The following is an 8,453-nucleotide window of genomic DNA, read 5'->3' as shown; positions in this document are numbered from 1 at the left end:
AAAATGATGAGTTTGAACAGTTAGGACATTCAATCGTGAGAAATGTGGGAGATGAGATCTAGAGATTGTTTAGAAAAGAAAAATTTATTAAATGAACTTTTAATAAACAGCCCAAAACTTAGGGACTATTTTAAAAAAATCCCTACATTAAGGTCTGTTAAGTAATTTTTCCTAAATTTTTTTAATATTTTTGTTGTGACTTTGGATTATTAATACTTTATCTTCCATTATATGATTTGGAAGATCTAATACTTTCATCCATATCAAATGATGAAGAGTACTATTCAAATTAAATGATTAAAAATCTTGTACCAAGAGATTCTTCGAGGAAGAAATCGAGTGACACATGTTGGCATTGGGTTTGCCCTATAACAAATCAAGAGATTCAATGATTGGGTTAGTTTAAGATTGGGTATATGATTAATTAATATTATTTTAGTGGAAAATGTGATTAAATTATATGGCATAAGTTCAATGAAGTAGATAGCATATATGATAATGAAAAATGATTTAATGGGTCAATGCTCATTGAATTTCAGTGAATCTACCTCCATCAAAAGGCCACATGGCACATTCTTTAAGGGACTAACTGAGTTTGACCCATGCCTTAAGGTCCTAATTTTTTCATATCCAATGACTTAGGATAAGTGAGTCCCATAAGAGCTTCATGGATGAATTACACATGGAATTTTGATGAGGCCATTGATTTTCAATGATCCCAATATCACGATATCATATATCGGTGTCGTATGATAATGGATCAAGAAATGCACTATCAAACTATATAGTATCAATTATTTAAATGGAAGGGTACGAAGTCACGAAAGAAGGTTTGCATCAAAATTTAAAATAATTGGATGAAGTGAAAATCTTGAAAGAAAAAAGACTATAAAGACGTCACGAAAGAAGGTTTGGGTCAAAATTTAAAATAGTTGGATTAGTTGAAAATCTTGAAAAAGAAAAGATTATAAATCCAAACGACCTTTTCATAGGCGTTTACATCAAATTGGACCGAGAGATCGAATTGATTATAGAAACATGAGTTTAATTTATTTATTTATTAATAAACAAGGAAAAAGTAATCTAGACTATTAAATAGATTGACTTTTAAACAATAATGATTAATTAGAAAGTTGTTATTTGCACTCCAACTTTTACTTATTGCATTTCAATTTTTTAAATTATTTATCACACCCCAATAAAAGATTAAAACACACAATTCAAATATTATAAAGGTTTGGTGCAAATTCTTATCTCAACATTATAAAACAATATAAACTTGGTCGAACTATTTCAGTAGTTGTTTACAATTATGATTAGGTTCATGCAAAATCTTAAACCTAAAAAATAGAAAACTAGAAGAAAAAACAAAATAGTGAGTTTCTATTGACACCTCAATTTTTATCTATTCTCAACCATTTACTTATTTTCTTTAGGAGTCGTGATAATATGAGCCCCCCCCCCCCCCCCTTTGACATACGCTCTCATCACAGAACCATGGATCATTTATCTCAGGATACACAAGAAAAATATTTGTTATTCTACTTTTCTTGATGCAAATGATCTATGGTTCTGTGATGGGGTGTATGTCAGAGGGATGACGTTAGAATATCATTATTCTTTTTTATTTTTAATTGGAGTGTAATAAGTAAAATTTGGGGTGCAAATAGCAATTCTTCTAAAACAAACTTGTATTTTCTCTTTGTTTTAATAATGAGAAACAATTTGAGAGAACTATAAGTCCATCCCTAGAACTACTATGGATTGACATCCGAATGAGCACATAATAATGAGAAACTTGTACTTTTGTTTTTAACCTCTAGCTGTCGGCTCAATGGTAATTTCATACCGATAAGTGGATAATTCCCGTTGGTCGCGAGTTTGATACCTAGAATGAACATTAAGTCCTCAAGGGACACCCCCGAGGGTGCACTCTCACTTTACTTGGTATGTGTGATATGCGGGTGTTGCAAGTGCCCCAAGATTAGTCCTTGGACAAGACCATGGGCTATGGACTGGGGCCAAACCTAGATACAAGTTCGTCCACTGTCTACAGGGATATCCGGTTATATATATATAAGAACAACTTCAAGGTGTTATAAATTTATGCATTCAAATCTTAAACATGACTTTTAATTATCCCAAAAGAATCTAATCAATTGTATATCTCAAACATGCCATTCATGTTAAATTAAAAACAAGTTATAGTTACTTACTTTGTACCACTACGTCATATTGCACTTTTCGCGACGCAGGAATTGCGGCAAAAACGACTGCTAAAAGCTGTCGTTAATTGCGACAGTTTTTAACTGTCGTTTAACCGTCGTTTCTACATAATTACGTACAGTAATAAGTAAAAGTTGGGGTGCCAATAGCCACTCTAAAATAAGTAACAATTTCTTCCCCGATTTGGGAGAAGAACGACACTCTCTATCTCTCGTCCTTGCCTCTCGTTCTCTCCCACTCTAGGGTTTGCACGCACATACACACACACTTTCTCTCTCTCCACAGCTTATCATCACGAATTACCTTCTCTCTCACTCGACTCTCTAGGGTTTTATTTCATTTTATCTTGACTCATACTTCGATATCTCTCAGACCCAATCGCAATCGGATTTGAACACTCTAGGGTTTCGATCTCTCACACACAATCGGATTGAACTCTCTAATTTTTCGATCTCTTTCAAATTTTGTCTCAGACGAAATAGGATTTCAATTCTCAAGGGTTTCGATCTCTCTCAGACGAAGCGGATTTCAACTTTTTGGGTTTCCATCTCTATAAGATTGGAAGCTGAGTTTCTGCTAGGGTGCTCCTCACTCTTCAAGGTATGATCTATCTCAAGTACCCTTAGATTTTCCTCACTTGTTAGATCCATTCGATTTCAACTCTATAGGGTTTTGAGATGCAAATTGTTTAGGTTTCTTGACACGGTTCTTCTGTATTTGCTAGCACACCATCACTTTCTTTTAAATTTAAGTAACATGGGGGAGTAGGTTTACAAACCATGAATTTGGATTTTTTTTGTTTATCTTGTATTTATTCTTCAATCATCAGAGACTAAAATAGGTGGTAAAAAAACAAGAAATAACATAGTTCAAGTCAAATAGAATAGTGGAGCTTTTTTTTGGAATAGAGTGGATAGAGTGAATTAGTAGAATTTCTGATTCTTTTTATGTTTTTGGTGCTTAGTTTGTTTCTGATTCACCAAATCTAGAAAAGAAAATTATCATTTTTCATTTCTTATTTTGATGTAAAATATGAGATTTGGCTATCTAGCAATGAAACTCCATTTTATAAGAATTTTCCATGTTGGATACAATGTCGAACACAAAGATAATTTTGCCATCCAATTTTACTTTAAAATGTTTTTTTTTATTTGTTATTTAATATCTGAGAAAATCTTAATATTATTTTAAACAATTTTCTAAATGAAAGTACATTTGTTCTTTAGACTGAGGATTAGAACATGTATTAGTTTATAAATATTTTTTAATTCTCATAAGCATACCAAAATGTTCCAATATTGTTAGTTGGGTGAGAATTATCACATATTTGAATTATATTTAGATTATGCTATTTGTTGCCCCTCTTTGTATTAAAATTCCCCTTTTACTGATTAAAAAAATAAATGCACCTTGTCTATAGACCTCCCTTTTTATAGAAACTTTTGATTTGCACCTTAAATTTCTTTAGATCCAGTTAATGCACATTTTCATGTTAAATCCATGTTCGATGAGTAGAAATCACAATCACAATTCACTACCTTGCAGCTCAACATGCACATTAATTTTTGCCTCTTCTATTGTTGAAAAGTTATCACTTCATTCTTTTGAAGTTATTGGTTTTAAAATATGTGCATTCACTGGGAACTTGCTTCTCATGTAAAATTCACTACCTTGCAGCCCAATATGCTGGTTGTTGACGTGGAAAATTTTGCTTCATCACCAATAGGTAAAATAATGATGAAAAAACTTTCAATCAGGTAAAAGAATTTAATGGTCTTTTACCCTGTTTTCCTTATGTTGGAGAATCTGAAAGAGAGAAACAAAATAGTCTCTGAAGGAAAGGTGCACTCTTTTTGGGAAATTCTCGTGTCCATAGTTGGACTTCCAATTTCTTTTCTTTTCCTTTTTTCTTTAAGCAAAATATTTAAGATTTTTATTCAACATTTAAACAAAAAATTTATGTTTGAAGGCATGATTCATGAATTGTTTCAATAAGTGGTTTTCTTTGTGTCCAGCACCACGAGGTGCTTAGGGGGTCTCTTTATTTGAGCATTTTTTTTTAAAAAGTAGGAATCGTTGTTAGGAGGTGCTAGTTAGTGGTTTCTATTGTTTCATTTTGCTGTTTCCACATTTTTAGTATCTCACTTTGCTCCTTTTACTAATGAAACCCTGATACTAATCACAAATAAGCAATCAATCACTTTCCTACAATTTGCATGTTTTTCAGTTGCACTTACAACTGTACTGCTATGTGTTCAAGAAATGGATTGCAAACACCATAATTCAGGGTTTTATCTCCATAACACTTTAAAATTGGAATTGTGAGGAATTAGGGAGAAATTTATATACAATTTTACCTAACTAGATATAAGGACAACACCCCTCTCAAGAAAAAACCCTACATTTAATAAATCTAGTTCCTTGTTGTGCTTTAGTTCTTTTGCTCATTTATAAAATTCTTAGAGTTTGATGTAGCTTCATCTTATTAACTATGAGTACAACCCTGACTTGCTGAGAAACAAGCCCAATCAACCTGGTTTGTATTTGTATGCAAATAATTCACTAATTATTTATTGGTTTTGTGATTTCCCTTTTTGATGACTGATTAAAGGGGGGTCTTGTTTCAAATTAGAAGAGTTATTTCATATTGCTTGCATTACTATTCATTTGGATGATCCTAAATTTTTTTTAGGATAAAGCTTTGAATTTCTACCATGTCGTCATCTTTAGCTTCGATATGTTATTGTAGGAGGCCTTGGTGTTGAGGTGATGGTGAGATATGCCTTGGTATATAGGATTAGACTGCCTTATGCCTTGGAGTATTGTTGAGAAATTTATGTATGGTGGTTGGATGAAACTTAATGATATTTTGCTTACAATGGTAGAAATCATGTAAAAAACAAAAAGTAAGCATTTTGAATTCAAACTACTTCTGAAATTTGATCTGTAGTTTTTCTGTTTGAATGCTCTTGAATACAGATACGGTTATTCCGGGTATGGGCAGTCTTTTGGAAAGGTATCGCATCTTCAACCAAGATTTATTGATTAAAGGAATTTTTTTTTCCAGTTTGATTAAGTTGGAGATTGTTGATTTGTGCTATTAATGGCTACTGATAGCCGAGCGACCAAAACATGTACGTAGACATTGAAACCGTGTATAAATGCCTTGAATTAATGCTTTATTGAATGAGTGTCTATTTGTTTTCCATGCAGAATAGTAATAAAATCCTAATGGTCAATTGCCTAGTCTTGATAATCCATGTGAGTGTTTCTATTCTGTTTTTTAAGATGTTAAACCAATTATTACTTGTTAGCTTGATTGATTGATTTGGCAACTAAATCTGAATTAAATTGGAGATGTATGCTTTAACTTAGTAAATCTGTTTTGTTTTCCCTGACTTTTTATTTCTTTACAAAGCATTTCATTTGTCTTCTTGCAGTTCCAGGCAACACACCGTTTTAGTTCCTTGCATTAGCAATCAATTAATTTCAATAGAAATCAGCAATACATATCTTCACTGGTTAATATCTTCAATTCAACAGTCTATTCATAGAGTTTAGAACAGTTTCAAAATGGACATTCCAAAGGAGATCTTTCTGAAGATTTATAAGATGCCTAGTTACTACTTTGATTCGGTATACAAATTCTTTGAAAATTGATACATCAGTTTTTTTAATAGATGCAAAGTTTTTACTTGCATTGTATTGAAATCGGTCATGTGCACCTAATGCCATTTGATTTTTCCTAATTTTGTGTTGCTGATTGTATTGTGTAAATATGCATGTTAAAAGATGAATTTGTTTTGATGTACTTGTTGAACTACGTTTCAGGTGGACTTGAAATTTTTGCTGGGAGAGGAGAATACGGTTGTTGATTCAAAAAGAGTTGAAGGTAATCTTTTGATAGTCTTTGTTATTTTGATGGTCTATTTAGTTCCATTGCAAGAGTTACTTATCCATTGTGTCTTTCTACAATGTTGTTGGTTGTTTGATTTCATGAAATCTTTTCAATGTGAGTCGATAGTCTTTCTACAATTCCCTTTATATTTTCCAATGTATTGTGCAAGATGGTTTCCATGATTGCTTCGGTTAAGCTGCAAAATATGTAGAGTTCGATAGCACTTTCAATGAAGAGTAGAAGCAACCGGGGAAGTTTTTCAATGCTGCCTGCAAACTTAAGTTGAAGGAGTTTAGTGAAGCCGCTAAGCTGTGCTCAATGGTAATCTTGATTGCATTTCCATTTGATTGGTCCACGTCAAAGTTATTTTCTTTTAATAAATTTGTTTTATTTACTTCACTTGTTTCAAAACAGGTATTGAAGCTTGAACCTAGCAATGTAAAAGCGTTTTTCCAGAGAGCCGAAGCCTACATAAAGACACTTGATTTGGACATAGTTGAGTTGGACTTGAAGAACGCATTTGAGATTTATCCTGATAAGGGATTCTCGATAATTTTAAATTGTAGATTAGAATTTGGATTGGTAGTTACATTTGCATAATTGGTAGTTAGAAAATAGTTAGTGTTATGAAAGTTAAAAGACGAGGGGTATTTGGGTCTTTTCATGTTGTTAGTTGGGTTCTAGGTCATCAATTTCAAAGTATAGGGGTATCTCCAATATTCAGCAACATGTGAGGGGGTAGGTGTAAAATAAATTTTTTTTTAAAAAAAAATACCCTATAGCGACGGTCACTGACCGTCGCTATATCCTCATTTTACAGTCGTTTTTTTCCGACTGCCAAAGACAGTCGTTTTTTTCCGACTGCTAAGGACAGTCGTTTTTTAAAAACCACTCCTTTTAAAACGACTCCATTTGCGACTGTAAGGGCAGTCGTTTTTGACGAATTATGACGTAGTGTACTATCGTAAAAAAAAAAAAAATCGTTGATTTAATATGTTGGAGGTGTGTCATTCAATCCGCATTCCTTGTAACCTTCGAAATCCCAATCAAGTTGATTTTTTTTTCACTATACTCACCTTTTCTCTTCTATCTATGTGGATCAGTTGAATTTGTGATTGATGAATATAAGTAAACTTTAGGGTTTGTTTGGCTGCAACAAAAATTTGTTCACATATCCTGAATAGGATTTTCCTTGATCCTGTAGTGGCAACGTTTAGTCTAATTAGTTTTCATATTGTTTGTCTAACACTGATCCTAAAACGGGTGTAGTCTGCATATTGTTTGTTCGACATTGGTGTGAGCCTATTCTGCTATAATAAATATTTTAAATTCAAATTTGATATGAAATTATAACTCTAAAATAAATATCACAAATAAAATCTTAAAACAAAAATTTATATTCTAATTAAAAGTAAAAAAATATATTTCATCATATGGTATCCACAAGCATGATCCGATGAGGCCACACAAATGTAGAGGAAATTTTGTTATGAACTTTTAAATAAAATACTTTAAAAAAATTATTTTCACTGTTAAATTTTAATTTTAAATTCAGTTAACAGTCCATTTTAAAAACTTTATGAATATATTTTTAATCAAAAAATTTTCACGAAACGTAGAGGACTGTGGCGTTGGATTGTCAAGGTGGGTAATCTATCGAGTTCATAGAACCTTAGTAAGATTTGAAATCTTATTAGGTTAGTTAAGAAAGTGATTTTCTATACAACGACATAAAACAACTTAAATATAAAAAAGAATGACACCTTCGTGACTAATTCAACATGGATTCCCACATTAGCAATCCAACACCACAATAGTCTTACAAATTTCATAGAAAAACTCATATAAAAAATCTGTTTTGACCTTCATCCAAGGTGTTGGAAAAGACCCACTACCCAACTCTCAAATTTAAAAGTAAAATTCAATAGACAAAAATAACTATTTTTTATTTTATTTTTTAAAATCTCTTGAAATTTTCTTCTCTACATCCTTGTGGCATTGGATCATGTTTTTGGATGCCACAATGTAAGCTCACAACCCATAGCAAGATTTAAAATCTTGCTAAGATAGTTATGCTAGTGTGACTTTTTTTTTTCCGACCATTTAACGCATGCAGACGTGTTGAGACTGAAAACTAAAGGAGAGAGAATAAATATGAGAAAATAAAAATAGAATCCCTTTTTATTTTGAATTTGAAGATGGGGGTATTTAGGTAATTCTCTATCAATCTTAAAGTAGTATATATGCCAACAGTTTGAATACATGGGCATCTAAAATATTCACCAATATTTGGAGGGGTATCTCTAAATTATCCTAAAAAAATAGTTGT

General features: G+C 32.1%; 1 long non-coding RNA gene across 12 annotated transcripts; it reads left to right on the top strand.

Moving 5' to 3' along the window:
* The first annotated feature begins 2,395 nt into the window (after positions 1-2,395).
* LOC147387193 (uncharacterized) lies at positions 2,396-6,772 on the top strand. 12 transcript variants are annotated; one of them, XR_015171484.1, is made up of 5 exons: positions 2,396-2,826; positions 5,206-5,242; positions 5,440-5,487; positions 6,058-6,445; positions 6,539-6,772. It is a non-coding gene; the product is annotated as an uncharacterized LOC147387193 (long non-coding RNA). The 12 variants fall into 12 exon arrangements; XR_015171483.1 differs by lacking the exon at positions 2,396-2,826 and adding an exon at positions 3,734-3,952; XR_015171482.1 differs by lacking the exon at positions 2,396-2,826 and having other exon boundaries at positions 3,741-5,242; positions 6,058-6,118; positions 6,294-6,445.
* The last annotated feature ends 1,681 nt before the right edge of the window (positions 6,773-8,453 follow it).

This window comes from Akebia trifoliata, chromosome 13 (genome assembly GCF_017979445.1).
Source record: "Akebia trifoliata isolate Shusen 1 chromosome 13, ASM1797944v1, whole genome shotgun sequence".
NCBI lineage: Eukaryota > Viridiplantae > Streptophyta > Magnoliopsida > Ranunculales > Lardizabalaceae > Akebia > Akebia trifoliata.
This window is presented reverse-complemented; position numbering and strand designations above follow the sequence as displayed.